The 22,207-nt window shown below is 41.7% G+C and overlaps 1 protein-coding gene across 3 annotated transcripts in view; it reads right to left on the bottom strand.

The window, feature by feature from the left end:
* ZNF827 (zinc finger protein 827) overlaps window positions 1–22,207 on the bottom strand; it is a 261,480-nt gene that overhangs the window by 93,264 nt on the left and 146,009 nt on the right. The gene's annotated exons all lie outside the window — the stretch shown is intronic.

Genomic DNA, 22,207 nt, shown 5'->3' with positions numbered 1-22,207 from the left:
GACAGTCACCAGGTCAGTTCATCTTGTTGGGAGTCTTCTTTTATTTCTCTGACCCTCCACCTTTCCCAGCATGGTGCCCCTTTCCAAGAACTGGCCCCTCCAGACAACATGTCCACACATGATTAAGACAGTTGGCCTTAAGCAAAGCAGATTGTCTTCCATAATTGTGAGTAGCCCTCATCCAATTAATCCAATCTAAAGACCTTCAGAGCAGAAAGGAAGTCTTCCCTAAGGTATATTTTTCTTGCAGACTATAAAAGTGCATGTTTCTTCCATTCTTCTTCACTTTTCCTCTCACCTGGTCTGCCTACAGATTTTAGAACGAAATACTTTAAAAAACAACAACACAAAACTCTAGACTTGTCATCTACAACCTAATTTACACTTCTAGTCCTGACCCACCTTCTCTCCTGAGTTGCATGAGAAATTCTTAAATCTTTGTCTCTTTTTACCTCTCTCTTTCTGTCTGTGTATATGTGTGTGTACACACACACACACACATACACACATTGTTGAGTGTCATCAAATTGACTTCCACTCATAATAACACCATGTGACCTGTGTAAGGAGCCTTGGTGGTGCAACAACTAAAGTATTTGGCTGCTAACTGAAAGGATGGCAGTTCAAACTCACCAATTATGAGAGAAAGCTAGGGCACTCTGTTTCTGTAAAGATCTCCAGTCTTGGGAGTCCGAAGGGGCAGTTCTACTTTCCTACAGGGTTGCTGTGAATCAAAATCAACTGAAAGGTGATGGGTTTCGGGTTTTGGTATCTACTTGTATGTATCTCTCTCTCTCTCAGGCTGAATGAGAGAACCCCCATGAACATAGTTTTAGAATCTCAGCTTGTTTGCTGTCTCATAGCGGACATGTGAATGAACTCAGCTATCAGATGTGTACAGGAAACTAGCACAGTGCCTGATGACGTGGAAGAGAGGAGGGGCTCATTACAACAGGGTCTGGGGTTGTTTGCCCTGGCCAGAGAGGCAGTAGTGGCTCCCCTATAAAAACAACTGAAATAGGGCCTGAAAGGTTACTAGGGTTTTCTGTAGTTCTTGGGATAAGCGTCCCCAGCATAGAGAAGACAAGGCAGCCTGGGAGCTGTGAGAAATGTCAGTGTGGAGGGAAGGTGAGGGGTGGGGTCAGCCGGTGAGGTCACACTGTGTGTGTGTGTGTGTGTGTGTGTGTGCGTGCGCGCACGCATGTGTGATGGTTTTGTCCTAAGGACAGTGGAGAGCACCCTGATGTTTTTAGGTAAGGATAGTGGGTAGGATTTCCAAATTGGAAAGAGCTCCTGGCAGTAGTGTGCAGTGATTCTGCAGCTACTTTCAGAAGACAAGGCACCAGGGCAAAAGCCCATGTGGGCATGGGGATGCTGGTGGCAAATGTGGGCAGAAGTCCATGTGGGCATGGGGATACTCGTGGCAAATGCTGCAAATCAGCAACAACAAACACATATTTTCGCTTAAGAGAGGATGCATAAGTAAAGCTCTTAAACCAAAACAACAACAGAAAGATATTTTGATTGAGACAATCTTGATTCATGGGAGACTGTGGAGTCAAAGGTTTACTGTTCCAAATGTCTTTCTTAGTCATTGATTTAACTGTCTATCTTGTGCTGAAGTATTTATCATATTAAGGATTATGAGGTTAGGGTGAGATACAAGCCCCAAGCTACTATAGGCTTATATAAGCTCATGGCAAGCCCAATGCTAGCTCTCCTTCGGGACATCCCTTCTCTGGGACACAGCATGCAGCTGCATTGCAACTGGCCATGTATGATACAAGCTCACCACCTGTCTCTGTAACACCAGTCTGAATCACCCAGAGTCATATGAGTCATTCCCCTGACAGCTCTGAGTCTCTGTGAGACCTTCCAGTGAATGACGCCAAACCCATGGGATATAGAGGAGTGGGGAAACTGAACAAAGGAGAAACAGCTGAAGTCAGAAACCAGGAAGTTATACAGCTCATCAGAAACTGTGAATACTGTTGATGCCCCTCTGGTCTGCTATTAATCTTCATAATATTATGAATGCAAGGACCAACAAGTTACAAAGTAGAAATGTTCCATGAAATTCTCTTGGCTATAAGCATAACAGAAAAGGATACCTAGTGGCGCAGTGGTCAGGTTCTTGGCTGACATCTGAAAGGTCTGCAGTTGTAAACTACCAGCCTCTCCAAAGCAGAAAGATGTGACAGTCTGCTTCCACAGAGACCTCAGCCCTGCAAATCCTCTGAGACTTCTCTGCCTGTCTTATAGGGCCACTATGAATCAAAATCAGCATGACAACACACAACAAGAAGAATATTTATGGAAGCAGACTACTAAGTTCTTCTGCTTTACTCCAAGTGAGTCTGAACCATCAGTCTAGGTAAGAAGTGAGGTGAACTTAGAGCACCTTCTTTTCTAAAGCAAGGCCCACTGTTGCATTTAAAACCAACTCTAACATTATATCCTTTCTCCATACCTGTTCAATCTGTATGCTGAGCAAATTATTCGAGAAGCTGGACTCTATGAAGAGTAATGTGGTATCAAAATCAGAAGAAGACTCATCAACAGCCTGTGTTATGCAGATGATACAGCCTTGCTTGCTGAAAGTGAGGAGGACTTGAAATACTTACTATTGAAGATCTAAGACTACAAACTTCAATAAAGATTACATATCAACATCAAGAAAACAAAAATCCTCATCACTAATCCAAAAGATGGCAACAAGATAGAAAAAAGGCTGAAGTTGTCAATGATTTTATCTTATCTCGATCAACAATCAACACCCTGGGTACTAGGAGTCATGAAGTCAAAAGTATTATATTGGGAGTATGTGTTGTCAAGAACCTCTTCAAAAGGCTAAGGAATGTCAGGTTGAATACTAACTGTGCCTGGTCCAGGCCATGGTCTTTTTCACTACTTGCTATGCATCTGATAAGTGGACAATGAATAAGGATGACAGAAGAAGAATTGATACCTTTGAGAAATAGTGTTGGAGAACAGTACTGAATATTCCATGGATTACGAATAGAAAAGTCTTAGAGAAGGTACAGGCAGAGTACTTCTTGGAGGCACAGAGGACAAATTACCATCTCACATATTCTGGGCTTGTTTTTGTTAAGTGTCATCAAGTTGAGTATGACCCACCGAGATCCTATGAACAACAGATCTAAACCTGTGCCATCCTCACAATTTCTAACACACTTGAGCCCACTGCAGCAGTCACTGTGTCAATCCATCTGGTTGAAAGTCTTCGTATTTTTCACCAGCCCTCCACCTTTTTAAGCGTGCTGTCCCTCTCCAAGGAATAGCTTTCTCTTAGCAATCTGCCTGAAGTATGTGAGACAAAGTTTCACCATCTTTGCCATCAAGGAGCACTCTGGCTGCACCTTCTCCGAGACACAGTGTTGTTAGGAGAGGCTATTCCTTGGATAGAGACTTCATACTGTTAAGGTAGAGGGTCAGAGAAAGAGAAGACCCTCAATGAGATGGACTCATGACTATAGCAGTGGGCTGAAATATGTCAGACTGTAAGGATGGCACAGGATCGGGCAAGGTTTAGATTGTTCATCATACGGTAGTGATGAGTAATCGTCAACTTGATGACACCTAGCAATAACAACTAAGGTTTCTAGGTGAACAAGGTAATAGCTGCCATGCTATATCTGGGGAACATCTCCCAGGTTTTACAAAGTGATGGAAGGAGACTAGCTCTTTATCTTCATATGGTCTTCCCAACAGCAAGATTTCCATGGATGTGAGGTGTGAAGTCCAATTGTCACTGAGATGCTCAGGGAAAAATGGGACTGAAAGGAAGACAGTTACTGTGAGAAACAACATTCCAAATAATTTTCTTGCCTGGATACCAGTTTTACCCTGTATAGAAAAGATAAGACTGCTTCAGAGGGAGTACAGAATTATTCAAGAGTCATGCTGAATACTAGCATGCACAAAGGACTGGCAAAGAATGCTCGGAAAAGCTTTCAGAAGTCAAGGCTGTTTATCAGGCCTGGTGTAAAGTCTAACTCAGAAAGAGTAGATATTAAGTAACAGAGCCCCAGCCTTGGGCTAGACACACACTACTAGGCTCTGATTTTGTACTCATTTGTGCTGGGAGTCGGGGAGTACCTCAGTTTAGCAGGCTTGGGGATCAGGCCATCTGATACTGAATTCTATATTGCCCCCTTTATAGCTAAGTGACCACTGATAACTCATGAGCTCCTCTAGCTTTACCGTTGAGAAAGAAGTAGAATGTTGAGATGTTTTGTGAACATCTTAACACTCTCAATTAAAAAAACAACAATAATAAAAAACCACATCTGTTGCTTACCAGAAGTTTGGCACTTTTCCTAAGTGCACTGTGTATGTTAACCTTCTTAGCCCTTAAAGTAACATTTTTTTAAGTGTTCAAAGGTATCTAAATATTTCACAGTACATACAGAAGTGGTTATCCAGATTATATCCTGTATTTGTTGCATCTCTTTTTAAAAGTGCCAATCAAAGCCTAATTTTCCATTTTGGTTTTGACTCATATAATAGTAGCTACTGAAAAACAATTTATATATTTTTGTGTAAAATAATGTTTTGAGGACGGTACTGGGAGGCCTACTGGGTAGGGAGTTGTGCTAGCAACTCAAAGGCATGTGTTCAAATCTGCCAAGTGCTCCACAGGAGAAAGACAGGAAATCTCCGACACACTTTGCAGTCTCTGAAAATCTGCTGGACGGTCAGCTATGAGTTAGTTCTAGTTCAATGGCAATGCGTTAGGTTGTTACTGACCATTATTATATCCATGTAACTTATCAAGAGACAGAAAAGATGCACAGAGAAGTAACTTGCTCATATCAAGGGAGCTGAGTGAGGATTTGAATCCAGGTAGGCTGGCACCACAGTCTACACTCTACCCTGCCAGATGACAATGTTGTGATGTGGAATTCACAAACTTGTGAATTCTCCCCAGAATGGACAGATAGAAAAGGAAGGGATTAAAACATTTGGAAAGCAGCCATTTCAGTAAGCAGGATTCTGGGTAGCTGAAGGAAAACATTTTCAGTTGAGACGCAAAGAAAGTAAGGATGATTTTAGCCTTTACCTCTGTCTGAAAGTCAAGGTATATGCCAGTTTATCAAAACACCTGTAATCCATGAATTTAGTGAAATTGCAATTCTGCTCTGGTGGCCTAGGAGGTAAGAAGGTGAACTGCCAACCCCAACTCATGTGATCTGAATATACCAGCAGCTCCACAGGAGAAAAATAGGCAATCGTCTCTCCTCTAATTTACAGGTTCTGAAAACCTGCTGGAGGGTCAGCTATGAGTCAGTTCTGACTCAACAGAACAGTAATAGTAGGTGTTGGGACCTGATGTGCTTGCTGCAGAAGGTCAAGGACTGCAGCCTTCAATAAGGATTGAAGCTAAATATCAAGAAAACAATGATTCTCACCACCGCGCTGACTAGTAGCATCATGACACATGAAGAAATTGAGATTGTTAACAGCTTTAGTTTGCTTGACTCCACAATCAACACTCTTCGCACCAGCAGCCAGGAAATGAAAGGATGTATTGTGTGGGGAAAGTCTCCTGTCAGAGACCTCACTACAGTACTGAAGAGCAACAATATCAGTCTGGAGACTAAGGTACGCCAGATACAGGCCATGGTCTTTGCATTCACTTGCTATGCATCAGAGAGCTGGGCTAGGGATAACTAGAGATGAAAGAAGGCGAACTGATGCCTTCGAGTTGTGGTGCTGGAGAAGAGTACTGAATATACCATGGACTGCTAAGAGAACAAACAAGTTCGTCCTGAAGAGGGTGAAGTCAGGCTGCTCCTTGGAGGCAAGGATTCTGAAGCTCCATCTGACACACTTTGGACATATTGCAGGGAGGGATCAGTCCTTAGAGAATGATGCCACACTTAGGAGGGTGGAGGGAACAGCGCAGAAGAGGAAGACCCTCAAAGAGATGGATTGATTTAGTGACTGGGGTAATGGGGTAGGTGTACCATAAGAGACAATAATATTGGCAAGGGATAGAGAAGGGTTTACAGCTCCTGTACACAGAGTCACTATGAGTCAGAGGTGACTCGATGACATATAACAACAACAGGGAATCTGGTGGCATAAGGAGTAGCACCACTAACTCCAAAGTAGTGTCTCTTCAGTGGTTCAAATATACCAGCAATTTCTTGAGAGAAAGACAGACAATCTCCTCCCACTAGATTTACAGCTTCTTAAAACTCACTGAAAGGTCAGCCATGAGTCAGATCCAACTGAATGGCAATGAGTGAGTGAGTGAGTGACAGTTTGGTATGTGATCGAATACCATGTGATTCCCCACTGCATATACCCACTTCTCCCAAGAGCAAGCATCTCTCTATTACTACACCTTAAAGAGAAAAGATGTCATTAGGTGTTTGTAAACCTTTATTTCACCACTGGCCTGAATCTTACTGTGGCACATAGCTACACAGGGATTGGCCTCTCTGCCACCCAATCAGCATCTATGTTTCAAGGAGCGAGAAGGGAGGGAAGGAAAACCAACTTTGGAACATGCCTCATAGGACTGGATCTTGCAAGCTGTGGTCACCTTTTTTTGTTCAGCTCATGCTCTGAGAGGGCAAAAGACTTGTAATTTCCATGACTGTGCTGGCAGAGCTGAGCAGGGCATGTGTGGTGATGTGGAAATATTCCTGGATCTCTTCCCCCCTGCCCCCGCACTCTATCTTCTTGTTCTTTACAGGGATTGAAGGTATAGAAACACACTTGCTCACAGTTGACGCCTGGCTTCATTGCAGACAAAGTGCTTGGGTACTAGGGGCTAGGCCAGCCCCTGTCCAAAGAACTGGGCAGTACAGTGGGGGCCACTGTTGGCAGTGGGTATGGAGATGAATATCTCAGTAGGGGGCTGACAGCAGGACAGACTGAGTTTGTGTCTTCCCGGGAAGGGGAATAATCATAGTAAAACAGAATTGGTGATGTAAGCTTCTTTAAATCAGTTTCTGGAGCCCTTCTACTAGTAACTTAGTAGGTACTGGCTATTCCAGTAAAGCAGCGAGTGTGTGAAGGACCTAAGGTCCTTGTTCCTGACTCTGTGGCTGCAGAGTAATCATCTTACTAGTAAAAGGCTCTTTGACAGAGAGCAAAATCAACAGAAGGCAAAGGTAAATTGCCAAAGAAATGTTATTTCTTGCCAGCTCATGTTTTTGGCAAAAAGCTGATACAGGAAGAGGTTGAAACAGACAGCTGATGGGGAAGGGAATCGTCACTTATTTTCATTTGACAAAATCACTACCTACCACAAAATATTCCTTTTTGGCCCTGGACAGAAGACAGGCTACCTGTTAGACTGAGTTAATTCCTATAAATATTCAATAAACAGAATCCAAAAGCTGTTGAGATAGACTTAGAATGGCCCAATTCCTCTATTACTTTTCCTGCTGTTTATACTTAAAATTGATCTTACAAAACTTTTATCCATTCTTTTCTGTGAAAAGGATTCTGAGCGAGTACTCTTCTCTTTCTCCTGAAGAAAAATCTAAGGAGCAATGGCGTCACTGTGAGCAGACAATTCCAGTCATCACACATCAATGGCTGGAGGTCAACAGCACAATGCCGTGAAAAGAAAAGATTTCCAATAAATAATGAAACAGTCCATAAAAGATTACGGCTCTAAATAGTGATACATTTTGCTAAGTGCGGATTGTGGCACAAATATGTCCACCTTTAACATCTGAGTGCCAGCGGGGAGCTCTGCTTCATATACAACAAAAGGTCTGGCTATTTAAAAACCACTCTCCCCAAGCGCCACCAACAAAACCAAAAAGTTCCAGGAATTTGCATTTTGAGGGCAAAAAAACAAAACAAAAATAAAATTAAAAAGAAGGTGGTGCTACAGCATATGAGAGAAAGTTAAGGGAGGGAAAAAATCCCCACTGTTTTATTTATTAATGACACAATAATTTTAAATGAGCAAAAAAGTAACAATAACTTTAAAAACACATTAACAATAACTCTCAGGACTGAACTGAGGATTTCTTTTGTTCTTAGTTGCCACTGAATTGACTCTTACAGCGCCTCTGTGAAACCTTGCACTACCCAGTGCCATCCTCACAATCTCCTCCATGTCCAATCCCATCATTGCACTTGGGAATAGCAAATAGAAAAGAATGATAAAAATGAAGCTCTCTTCAGTTTTTCTTTGCAATGAGTTTTCACTCAGAGCCCAAAAGGATCTTCACAAATCAGAGTACAATGAAATTCCAGTAAGCATTCTAGTTTCAGGTGAATGAATCTAAGTGAAGTTCTGACTTCAATCCAAGCATGGAGATTTTTCTTTGTTGTTGTTGTGTATGACTGAGTCAGAACCAAGCCACAGCGATCCTCTGGTGGGTTTTCAGCGGCAGTTAATAGCATGGGAGGAGACTGCCCACCCTTCTCCCACAGAGCAGATGTATAGTTTCTTACCACTAGGCCACCAGGGCTCTATAGTTAATCTTAAAAAAACCCAACCATGGTGTTAGTATGTGATCATTTATTCCCAACAGAGTTTCTGTATCTTTTCCAAGACTTGGGTAAAATATATTCTGGGCAAAATATGTTCTAAAGCTCTTGGGTTAGCTCTAGTTTTATTTTATAAAAAAAGTTATCTGAAGCAGTCTGGGGTGGAAGAGGTGGAAGGGAGCTATGGTGGCGCAGTCTGTAGGCAGTTGTGCTGCTAACTCAAAGGTGATCTTTTGGCAGTTCTAATCCACCAACTGCAACAAAGAGAAATATGGACAATCTTCTCCCATGTGATAAACAGCCTTTGAAAACCTGCTGGAGAGTCAGCTATGAGTTGGTTCCGACTCCATGGCAAGGTTTAGTAATGGCAATATACCCACTTCCTATCCCCAAGCCACTCCTCAGCTGACCTCAACACCTGGGCCACCTAACGTCAGGGCTGTGGATCCATCATCTCTACTTATCCCCAGCTGTCAGTTCAAGTCACTGCAATACTAGTTTTCGGCATTTTAGAATTTCAATATAATATGTCCCATTTTTAAGAACTGAAATACCATCTATTTGACTAAAGTCTGCATACTGCTATTTTAAAAACTCTGATCTCTGAATCATTTACACCTTGAGATATGACAAAGTAAAAAACTCATTGACAAGAGCATTCATATTTTGAAGTGGACAAGAGCTAGGTGAGAAAGCAATGGTCTACGTTTCCAAAATCCTAAAGGAGAAAGCATGAATAGGGTAAAGCCATTCCCACACCAACGTTTGCTCCTGTTCAAAGACTTCTTGAATATGTAGAATAAGAAAGTGACAGAACCAAAGTGGATACAAGGAACTTCCACGAAATCTCCTAGTATGAACAACGAAACAAAGGGAAATGAGAATAATGACGAAATGTGATCTTTGAGCAAAAACTAGAGCTTGCTAACAACAACAGATTACTGTTCTTGCTTAAGAATAAAAATCTTTTTCAAGTTATATGGGTTTTTGTTTTGGGATTTTTTTTTTACAGTTTCTCAAGCATAAAGAAGAAAGGTGAAATTACTTAAAGAAATGGGGCAAATATTTAGAATAGTCATACCAATCTCCTTAATATTTCTGTAAGTGCTCTTAAGTAAGAAAAAATTATTTAGAAGATGAAGTGAATGTAGACTCATGATTCAACAACAGAAACACCACCACTCCTTAGTTTTAAGAGATCAAGTAACATTATTTTATTTCCAGTTTTCATGATTAATGCACTTTTCTTCATTTTTATGTAGTGATTATTTTTCCAAATACTACTTTCCTTGATTAGCATAGATTGGTCAGTTCTAATAGAATAACTGTTTAGTTAATATTTATCTTTACATATTTACAAAACTGTGTTTTATAACACACAAACGGATGGATTTGGAATATATTAATGACTTAGTTCGAGATTTTCCTAAATTCAATTTGAACACTTAAAGAAAATAGATACCAGTATTCAATACAAACATATCAATATTATGATGAGTACTGAAATAAAAAGGAAAAAACTTAGTAAATGCAATTTTCTCTGACATATTGTTGCTGAGTATGCTGCTGGATTAATTACAGCTCCCAACAACCCTACAAAACAGAGTAAGGACAAGTGGGCTGGGGGAGTGGGTGGGGGAGAGGGAGGAAATTATGCAATAATGAATGATTTATTTTTTTTAAATGAGTGGAGGGTAGGGAGGAAATTGTGCAACAATGAATGGATGAAAATCCATCTTTCTGTAAACTTTTGTTAAAATCACAGTTTAAAATACTATGATACAGGCTATGGTCTTTGCAATCACTTGTTATGCATCAGAGAGTTGGGCAATGACTAGGGAGGATAGAAAGAAAATTGATGCCTTTGAGCTGTGGTGCTGGAGAAGAGTATTGAATGTATCATGGACTGCTAGGAAAAAAAACAGATTCATCGTGGAGAGGGTTAAACCAAGCTGTTTCTTAGAAGTAGGGACTCTGGGGCTTCATCTGACATATTTTGGACATGTTGTAAGGAGGGACAGGTCCTTGGAGAGGGACATTATGCTTGGGAGGGTGGAGGGACAGCGCAGGAGAGGAAGGCCCTCTATGAGGTGGATTGATTCAGTGACTGGGGTAATCGAGATGTGTGTGTCAGAGGCAGTGCAATTGGCACAGGATAGAGCAGGATATAGGGCTGTTGTACATAGGGTCGCTATGAGTCGCAAGTGACTCAACGGCACATAACAACAACATGATGCACTCACACAATGGAATATTATGCAGCACGGAAAAGAGTAAAGTCGTAAAACAGTACACAGCATAGAGGAGCCTGGAGGATATTATACCGAGTGAAATATCTCAGTTACAAAAGGACAAATACTGCATGGCACCACTATTATAAAAAAGGACAGATACAGAGGACTGGGGAGAGAATGGGGGGAAAGTAGATAGATAATGAACACTGCACTAGAACAAAAGAGAGGAAGATGTATCCAGAAGGAATATATAATTAAGCATTGTTGTTGTTTTTAACTGCCTTCGATTTGAGCACGACTCATAGTGACCTTATGAACAAAAGGCCTGAAGGGCCTCTACAACTACCAACATTTATCAAAGTTCATAGAGTTTCTAGAGGCATGTTGTTTAGGAAGTGGATGCCACTCCTGCTTCTAAAATTAAGCATTAGATGTACAAAAACAGTCTGGAACAAGGAGAGCATTGCGAGTTGGGCTGGGGGATGGGAGAGGAGTAGGAAGGAAGAAAATGTGCAACTGTGAAAAAAAGATATAAAAAGAAGCTGAAATGAGATTTTGAGGGGAAAAAACCAGAAGGCAGAGCAGTGCTGCCTCACAGGGTGTCCTCGGCTATAATCTTTATGAGATCAGACCACCAAGTCTTTTCCTCTATGGAATTACAGGGTGAGTTCCAAGTGTGGACCTGGTTAGCAGCTTAGCACTTACCACTGCGCCACCAAGGATCCTAGTAGCAATCGCCCTATAAGCCTCAGACCATATGTGGGCCTTCTAACTTCCAGTCCAAAGTTAAAGTCATTACCATGGAGCTGGAACCAATTATTGCTGATCTTCTGGCAGATTTTCTGAAGCTGTAAATCACAAGGGAGGAGACTGCCCAGTTCTCTCCTGTAGTGCAGGTGGTGGATTCGAACTGCCCGGAAGGCACATCCTATCAGCTAGCAGTGCAGCTGTCAACAGAGCTCCCCAACTTCCTCCTAGGGCCTCATATTCTTTGGACAAGAGCTCATGTCTCCTCAACTGTGTCAAGATAGTATTATTTAAAATATAAAAATCAGTGTCAGTTTTCTTCTCAACATTCTTATAGTCAATTAAAAAAAAACACCACAGTAGTCTGAAAGTCATAGAATACATTTATTTCAACAGTACTCATGAATACTATTCTTGCCTGCTCATCATTACTGAAATAAGGCCTCCTGTTCTGGCTGATTTTGTTTGTTTGTTTTATAAAAGAACGCCGGGTGGCAGGTTAGGGCACTTGGGGTGGACAAGAGTGCTCATGATTAAAAACGGTTACAAGTCCCTGCCCTGAAGACAGCCGTGCCATCCAACAGCGGGCTCCTTATTCAGACTTGAAAGAGAATCACAGAGAAGACCTCCTGTGACCCCTGTGGACTGGGCCTGGAAACCCAGCCATTGATCATCTAGGCCTCAAACATTTTCAAAGAAAGAGGAACTGTAGTGGATACAACTTCAATTAATCTTGACAAATTGGCCAAGTTCAGCTGGGGTAGTTATCTAAAATTTGAGGCTGGTGATGTGGACTCGGTGAGTTTCTAAATGTGGCTTGCGGGCTGAAGGAGAACTAAGGTCACTCCATCAGTCCACTTCCCATTCTGATGCCAGGTTTTCCTCTTTAACTTTTGGAAGAGGCTAGGGGGAGGGGAAAAAAAAAAAGTAGCCAGACACCTAGGCTGTGTTTCTGTCATTTCCTCTTTCACTGGTATGGCTATTGCTAATCAAACAGAAACTCTTCTCAACCAGAAACCAACCAAATGCATTTTTAATTTTGTAAAGTCTTAAATGGTATTGTGGAAGAGACTCTTATTTTTTAAGAGATGCAAATAACAGAAAATCTGAAAGTGAATTTTTTTTGTGATGTACCTTAAAGGATAGGGGGGAAAACTGAGGAAGGAAAAAAAATCCAGGGGGAAAAGAAATTGGCGAGGCAACTATGACAAAATGCACATAATTGTTCAAGCTGGATGATGAGAGCAGGATGATTCATTATTATTCTTTATATTTTGCTTTTACATCTTTCCTAGTAATAATAAGAGCAAGCAAAAGCGAACAACAAAAATTCCAACCCAGAGCAATTACAAATTGATAGCAGAATAAATAAATGACAAATACAAAAGCCTCACCCGAACAAAATGCTTACCGTCACTGTTGCTGCTGTATATACCACTGAGTTGGAACCAACTAACAGCTAACACTCCACCTGATTTTCAGAGGCAGTGAATTTCACAGGAGGAGACAGCCTATCTTTTTCCAGAGAAACAGCTAATAGATTTGAACCACTTACCTTTGGACTGTCAGCGTAATCCTTTACCATTATTATGCCACCAGAATCCCCTAATTTGTAATTATCATCACTGTTGTTGTTGTTGTTAGGTACTGTTGAATACGACTCATAGCGACCCTATGAATAAATGATCCGAATCCTGTTATATCTTGTACCATTCTCATGCTTCTTGACACACAAAAGCCCACTGCTGCACTCACCAAGTCAATCCACCTGGTTGGGGGTCTTCCTGTCCTTCATTGACCCTCCACTTTTCCCAGCACCATGTCCTTCTCCAAGGAATAGCCCCTCCTAGCAACATGCCCAAAGTAAGTAGTCAAAGCCACACCATTCTTGCCTCCAAAGAGCACTCTTGCTGTACCCTCTCCAAGACATACTGTTACTAATTAATAACTGCAAAGATTTTAATTACATGTTTTAAAAACTCTTCTGATTTTTTAATGATAAAGTGTTTAGGCTGCTCAGCCTTTAGGATCATAACCCTCTGTTTCTCTCTCAACTGCAATGTTGGTGGTAAAGTGGTTGAAGTGTTTGGTAGATAATTAAAAAGATGGATCCACCAGTCATTCTGCACGAGTTGCTTCTGTAGTGACCACTACAGAAGACGGAATGTTCTACTTTGTCCTATATGGCCACTAAGAGTTGGAATAAATTTGATGGCAATGAATTTTTTGTGCCCCAACCCCACCCTCACCCATATTAGCTTTTGGTAGAATTGTAGGTTTAACCTTTTTTAGGAAATCAATTTGAAAATTCATCCATGCAAAAGTGTAAACACATGAGAGTGCTTTTCTGAGTCATCTGCTCCCTTCTAGAATCTGTTCTGTGGTGAAAGAACAGACAAGTACAGAAAAATGTGTGCAGAACCTCTTACGCTAGTACTGTTTCTTTTAGCAAAAACTTGGGGGGAATCCTCTTTAATATCCAAGAATAGAGGTCTGACTAAACAAATAATGGCATGTGCAAACATTGGATACTCAGCAAACTTTAAAAAAATAAAAGCGGGTTATGTTTACTGACATGGAAAGATGTGCTTAACGACATTGTTAGATTAAAAGGTTACAAAACTGGAGAGAGAGAGGATTTAAGTTATTATTTTTTTAATATACAAAAGTATACCTATATAAACAGAGGGAAGGACTTAGCATGGATCTCCACTACCACCTCAGCAGTGATGTTCTCTGGTTAGTATGATTATGAGTAATTACTTTTTCTTTCTATATGCATTCCTATATTGTCGAGAAATAAAGTTGTGAAATTAGGGGTAAAAGATTACATTTTACTGGTCAGGATCCTTTATTTTTGAAGAGATTCTTATCTTTTTAAAGAGTAAAGGACTATATAATAGAAGACAGTTGTAAAGACAAAAGGTGGGAATGACTATCTAAATTACGATCCTACCAGTGTATTTGCCAGCTCCAGCTTCAGAGGGCAGGAAGTGGCAGAAGGAAAGATTATGGTAGAAGAAAATACAATCTCTTAGGAGGAAAAAAAAATATTAGTCATGCTTTTCATTTCTTTCCGAAAGTACAAGCACTGAATATTTGAGGTCACTGTGAGTGGTAATCGACTCAATGGCAATGAGATTTAAAGGCAGGCCAGGCACTACAACCTAACACCAGGTTTTCAAGGAACAAGTTCCTGTTGCCGCAGCTCTAACATTCATCTATTGTGGAGCCAGGAAACTTCTCAGTACAAGAGCACAATGCCAGGCCTTGTGGAGGGCCAGCATACAGGAGGCTGGAGAGGGGAGGGCTGGCCAAATGCAGACATGCAAGTCGATCCTGCACATCCAGACCCAACAAATGCCAGTCCGCACAGAGAACAAGTCTCCTGCCAGAATCTGAGTCCATGTGTAAACAAGGACAGTGGGTTTTGTGATGAGGTGAGCAGGCAACAGATAAATTTAGTCTGGTTCTGTAGTGACACAAGAGTCTATGTCACAAGGAAGTTGTAGATAATGTCAGAGAAGAGGGGCAGTCCTTTCCAACATTCCCCTTCCCTGCAGTATTATCCAGGAGGCTGTTTCCTCCTTAAACAGAGGTCAAAGCATGAATATTTGATATGCTCCCAGTAACAACCATAGAGACATGCATGAGAGAGAAGATTGCAGATAAAAACAAGTTTGCACCCAGCACCTTCCTCACATTTCCCTTCTGGTCATGTCTCCCACGGAATCTGTCAAAGCTACCTGGGGGGGAATACAGATCCTAGGAATCAGCTTGCTGGGACTTTAAAATTTACTTTCATTCTCAACAACTCTGCCTCATGCAAACAAGACGGGACTAGAGGACTACCGGTTGCAAAGCCAGTCTGAATAAAGGTGGGAGGATCCACAGGAAAAGAACAGAGGAAGGCACAGCTCTTTAAAGAAGGTTTACAATTGCCTCTTCAGAGTAACCTGACCCCAAACATTCTGGAGGCATATTGTTTCCACTGTAATGGTTCACTCCAGCTGTCACAAATGGGAGGAAACAGAACCAGAGGATAATACCTACAGGAGATGAAAGTACACAGAAAGGCTTTGCAAAACAAAAAGGGAAAAAACACACTAAATCAGAACAATGTCCAAAACACCTTCAGTCCAGATGTACCCAAAAAAATGACCTAGTGTTTTCAAGTTTTCATTTCTAAACAAAAGGAAAAAATCAGAGATGAGGTAAAAAAGATGTATTTAAAAAAAAAAATGACTCTCAAGTCAATGCCTGTGTTCAGTCAGTTAGAGAGTTGTGCAAGCTGCTATTTATGCTTAACAGCAAAATCCATTGTCATGCATGGCTGACCCTCCAGCTGGCTTCCGAGGCTGTAAATCACACAGGAGGAGATTGCTCATTTTTCTCCAGCAGAGCTGCTGGTGGATTTGAATCACCTGAAGACGGGCTGCCTTTGGGTTAGCAGTACAATTTCCTTCAAGATTACACCACCAGAGCTCCTGTAGACCTAAGGGGTTATGACTGACATCGCACATATCAAACATCTGAATTAGTCATTATGACAGGATTCCAGTAGATGGCAGTATCCTGAAGAAGGGCATCTTTCGAAAAATTTGTGAGAGTATCATATGGCCACCAACAGTCTTGTCTTCATTTAAAAAAAAAAAAAAATAATTGAGGGCACTTTTTGGAATCATGGAAGCTTGTGTTCTTTAGAAATAGAATTCTCGGTGCATAAATATAAGGGGTAAAGAGAATATATGCAGACCTGCTCCATAATCACCAATTCCATTTGCTGTTTCCTGTTTCTTTACTTAATTGCCTCTGTCTAATACACTGCTCTTTTAAAGTACTCTCCCCCGCCCCCTTTTTTTAAGGTAACAGCATTATTCTTATGTTTTCCAAAGAAATAAGAAGGGGAAATTGCATGCATTGAGAAAGTACATCCTGCCTTCACAATCTCCCCCCACCTCAATTTCTATTAGTGAATCATAAATATTTAAGGACAATACAACCAAATCAGCACACAGGAAATATAGCGGACACTTTAAAGTGAATATATCTTTTCACAAACACGGCAAGTGACATTATCTAAATCATAGAAAAATAGCCTGCATTTTGGCCTCTGCAAATTGAGCACATGAAATGTTGGCCTGCACAGCATGAAGTGTCTGCCTTTCTCGGATTTTCCCACTTTTGCTCATGGGCCCGTAGTGAAGGCAAGGACGATTCCAGCAGACACTTTCTTGCTTGTAGAATAAAGCAAGCCAGGTGTGAGAAGTTTGTCTTAGAGGCTTGTAATCTTATACCCTGATGGGCACTGAATTATTAATGGGGAAAAGAGAGAACATATAACCAAGAGAGGGTTCTTGGCAGCTACTGTTTGACGTTCATGGTGTTACACGACATTGAGCATGTCCAATTCACCTGCCAGGAGCTATTTGATTCTTACTCTAGGGTTCCATTTTCCTATTTCGATCTTATCCAGCATCTGGCTGGGTGATGGTCCATGTCGAAAGATGGAGATCTTCTTTTTATTCCATTAAACCTTGGGATCTTGTTATGATATCATGCCTCATGTACTTTCATCTACAAATGATCATCTTAGCTGGCCCGTTGCTCCCTGCGGAATGCAGGTTTGGATTGGTAAAGGATATAGAAAAATCAGGATCTTATTAGTCTAGTAAGTTTGTCCTTCTGTTCTCACAGATTTGGCAAGGATTCTCGCCCCATCTCATTTGTCAGATAGAATGGTATTAAGAATATGCAATCCACACACCATCTCAAAGGACATTCATAGCCTTCTTTACACTTAGATTGAATTTTCTAGACTCTAAAGGTTAAACAGGCAAAAGAACTGCTGCTTTAGCAATTAAAGTTCCAACCAAAAGACTGATTCAGTGGAGGTGCCCCTTTGAGGGCACGCACAAGAGCAAAGGGGTCAGGCCAAGGCATCAGTGAGAAGGACCACATGGTCCCATCACTCCAGCTGCTAAGTAAATTGATTTTCCTGCCTGCTTACCTGGTGCAATTTAGTGGATTGTTTTTCTCCTTTCTTTTTTTTTTATGATGGTCCTAATTTAAGTAGCTGAGTCTACATTCTTAAGAATAAAACAATGATGACAACAACAACCACATAGGTGTTTTCAAGTTTGTTCTTAAAAACGAAGCCTGGATTTGCTTTAAAATTATCTAGGAAGAGGAAGAAAAAGTGAGAACAGCATTGATCCTGAGTTGTTAATTGTTTCAATTGAGTAATGGGTTCATTCTCTTTACCTCTGTAAAAGCTTGAAATTTTCCATTGTGAGACTTGAAGAAAAATGAGGTAAAGAGTCAACGATCCAGAAACTTGCTGGTTATTACTCTTGACCTTTACTTCACTTAACTCTCTTAAAAACGACTAACAAAGAATGCTGTCCAACATCATTCTCTCACCCCAGATCTGCCAATCTTCTAATAAAAGTATTTGTCAGGAGTAGAATTGCCACTGGACAGATGTGAAGAGGGAGGATTTAATGGAGAAGGCAGGACACGCAGCAGCCCTCACAGGACAGAGAGCTACACATCCACAGCTTACAGGTTCTCTTGGGGACTGAGCATGGGAATGAAAGCTCCCTTGTCTGCCTGGAAAGCACGGAGAAAACCCAAGTACATGTTTCCACATAGTGTCTCATCCTGAGCAGCTATATTTTATAAAATCTTGTAATTGGAATGTGAGTCAAGATCACAGTGGTAAACAATGTTGTTATTGTTGGTAGGTGCCGTCAAGATGAGTACGACTCATAGCAACCTCATGAACAACAGATCTGAATCCTGCCCTATCTTGTGCTATCCTCACAAACCTCTGACACACTTGAGCCCACTGCTACAGTCCCTGTGTCAATCCCCCTGGTTGAAGGTCTTCTCTTTTCCTGAATTTCCACCTTCCCAAGAATGATGCCCCTCTCCAAGCAACATGCTCAAAGCATGTGAGATGACCTTTGTTTTATCACCTTTGCCTCCAAAGCTCACTCTGGCTGCCCCTCTTCTAAGATCTATCTGTTCATTTTTTTGGCAGTGCCTTTCTCCAACTCCACAATTCAAAAGCATCAATTCTTCTTCTGCCATCTTTATTCATTGTCAAGCTCTCAGCAACATAGTAAGTGACTGAAAAGACCATTTCCTGACTAAGGCATATCTTAGTCCTCCAACTAACATCACTGCTTCTCAATAATTTGGAGAGGTTCCTGACTGCAGACTTTCCCAGTGCAATATGTCATCTGCACGATTATGGGGAAAGGCTTTATAAAGGACAAGAATGTTCTTGTTGCTACATGCGATCAATTTGAAACTGACTCATAAGTGACTCTCTAGCAGGTTTTCAGAGGTTATAAATGACACGAGAGGTGATTCCCCATCTCTCTCCCATGGAACTGTGAGTGGATTGGAACCATGCACCTTTGGGTTGGCAGCAAAATTCCTTACCCACTATCTGCTTTTCTTCAGTACTGCATGCCTCTCTTTCACCACCCCCTCTGGACATTAATAGCCTTGGATCAGGAGAACTTTGTGAGTGGAAAAGCTCTGGATTAACACCTGGAACAACTTTTTGGGCTAAGACAAGACTACCCCCCTCAAGTAAACTACAGTAGTTGCACCCAGCAACTCTCAAACCAGGAAAATTCTAAATGCAATTTGGCTCACACCATCATGAGCCACTATCCTGAATAGCCAGCTTCTTCTAGGAATGCAAACACAAAGATTTATACTTAAGCAAACATCTTTCTAAACAAATACTTAAGAATCTATATTCATTGTCCCGGAGTCAATCTAACTCCTCGCAACACTGTAGCAGCGCTTCCAAGGCTCTAAATCTTTATGGAAGCAGCCAACTGCCTCATCTGCCAAAATATCAGTTAGCCTCTGAGTACAATTATCACCAGGATTCCTGTTAAGAATCTATGGAAATTCTAAGGGTGAATATACATTTCAGAAACCATGATAAATTATACAGTAAAATATAGGCACTGAAGTGACCATGCACATATAAGTGCTTCTTCTTGAACAGAACTCAGAAAAGACAGAGAGCATTCGTTTCTGTCTCTGATATCAGGGTCAAGAGGAATCTGAGGTACACTGTAGCTTGATTTTATTCCACCTGACATGGTGAAGTGAGAAGGTATAAAAGAGATCTATTTTGGGGGACAAGCTAACTTGTATACCCAAAGGGGCACATCTCTCCCGGCCACCCCCTCCCCCCAAGGAATTCTGCAGAAGAACTGTAAACCAATAATTCTATATCGGATCCCTCAGCACTCTATTATATGCCAGTAACTCTCAGGAAGTACCTTTCCCCTTGCTCTGGGCACAGGATAGGATTTGGATTTCTTCTTACTCTTAATCTCTAAGCAAGAAGAGAATTTAAAGATTGCTTCATTTTTGCCAAGTCAAAATCCTTCTATCCTATAATTACTCTCTAGATCTAGCCAAGGCAATACAAGGCATGCTTCTCTTGTTTAAAGCTAGCCCAAGCCTCTTCTTAACTCTTGCCTGAGAATACTTTAAAAACTTAAAATTAGCAGGGTCTTGCAGTCTACCTTTCTGGATGTAAACATTATCATGTAATATTAAAGAGCCAGCCGGAAACCTCCTTTGGAGATGCCTCTGGGTGTGCCCAGGCTGCCTTTAATCTATTAGTGACTTCCTCTCCACTCAAGTTGCTGTGACAGTGGTGGTCGACAGTGATTGAGAGGGGCCCTCACCACCTGGACACTCCTTACCTGGAGGTCACACATGCCCTGCTGAGGGTGACCTGAAGCAGTGACTGATACAGGGGAACAAAAGCTGGCTCCCTTTCCTCAAGGCAGGATCTACTCTGTGGGGCAATTCATGCTCCAGAGCTCCTAGTGTGATTAGGCTGAAGTTAGAATCCAGCTAAAGCCCTACCTGTGCTCACATGCTTTTCCTTCAGCTACTGTGTCCATTAGGGAGCTCTACAAGCATAGCATGGGGGGAAGTCATGCTGCTAAACAGAAGGGTGCCTCCCTGGTGGTTCAAATGTACCAAGAGCTACTCAGGAGGAAGATGGGCAATCTTCCTTTTACAGCCTCTGAAAGAAAATCCGTTGGAGGGTTAGCTACAGATTGGTTTGAATCAATGGCAATGAGTTTAAGTTTGCCTCGAAAAGGGAATTCTTGAATGATTCAAATAGTGAAGCATTGGGTTTCTAATCAAAAGGAAGTGGTAAGAACCCACCCAGATGTGCCTTGGAAGTAAGGTCTGGCAAGCTACTTCTGAAAGGTCAGAACAGTGAAAACCCTACGAATCCAGGTCCACTGTGACACATGGAGTCATACGAATCAGAATTGACACAATAGTCACTGGCTTGTCTTCGGTACTGCCTCCCTCACCCTCTCGTAAAGCACTTCCACACCAACGCTCTCCCCGGGCTGCACCTCGCTGATACATCTACGATCCTACAGAAAATCCAACTCAACTCATTGCGGACCCTCTGGTGGGTTTTCAGGGGCTGTAAATCACACGGGAGGGGAATGCCCATCACTCTCCCAAGGAGTAGCTGGTAGACAGATTCAAACTGCTCACTTCTGAGTTGATATTCCAACTGACTATCCAGTAGATCACTGGATTGCCTAAATCCTACAGAAGGAAATGAAAATGAACTTTTTTTTTCTTCTCCATTTGTAGTCTAGTGCCTTTTAACTGTTACCAATTTGACCACTAGACTCATGGGCACAAATACACTTCACAAAGAGCCTCAAGGATCCCCTGTAGGGGATTAGCCTTGGGAGCCCTTCCATTCCTCGGGCTCACCATGCAAAGTGACCGCCTACCACATGCAGGGTGGGCTGAGGGCAGAGGAGGGCCTTTCAGAGGTGATGCAGGCTTCTCCCCTAGGCCTCCTTTCTACAGTACGGGATTTTCAGCCATTGGTGCTTGTTCAGACTAGAGAGCAGCACAGGCAATTCGTTCAGAATTTCTGATTAATGGCCAATCTGTCTGGGCTGACAACCTCAAACTGCCCTGGGCAAATGGAAAACTCCTTTGCCCACAGTTAATGACACTGATTCTTCTGGCAATTTTTTTTAAGAAAAGTATTATCTTTGTTTCTCTCCCCACCCCTTTTTAAAAAAAAAATTTTTTTTTTGCCCTCCTTACGATGATCTGAGAGATCTGGTAGCCTAGTGGTAAGAAGCTGCACTGCAATCTTGAAGGTAAGTGGTTCAAGGCCATCATCTGCTCCACAGGAGAAGGATGGGCAGTCTCCTCCTGTGCAATTAACTGTCTCTGAAGACGGTACACACAATAACAGTGATGATCTGAGGTGAAATGTTAGGCCATCTTCGGCACCCACTGATCAGGCCATGGCTGCAGGGCTGGGTAGGAGGAGCACTGCGGTCCTGAGGACTTATTAAGGTTTATTGAGTGGGTGAGGCATTCCTGAGAGATGAAGCCCTCTCCAATAACAGCTGTGCCACCTACTTCCATTATCAGGTCAAGACTCTAGGATAACGAGGATAGGAGTAATAAAGTTTACAGAAGTGCTAAAAAGCAAGGGTGTCAATTTAAAGATGAAGACGCACTTGGCTCAAGTTTTCCAATTGTTTCCTATGCATCAAAAAATTGGACAAGGGATAAGGAAAACTGAAGAACTGATGTTTTTGAATTGTGGTACTAAAAGAACAAACAAATCTTAGAGGAAGTGCTTCCTTAGAGGGAAGGATGGTGATACTTCATCTCACATACTTCGGGCA

This window comes from Elephantulus edwardii, unplaced genomic scaffold (assembly GCF_000299155.1).
Source record: "Elephantulus edwardii isolate Elephantulus edwardi_28Jun2011 unplaced genomic scaffold, EleEdw1.0 scaffold00053, whole genome shotgun sequence".
Lineage (NCBI taxonomy): Eukaryota > Metazoa > Chordata > Mammalia > Macroscelidea > Macroscelididae > Elephantulus > Elephantulus edwardii.
This window is presented reverse-complemented; position numbering and strand designations above follow the sequence as displayed.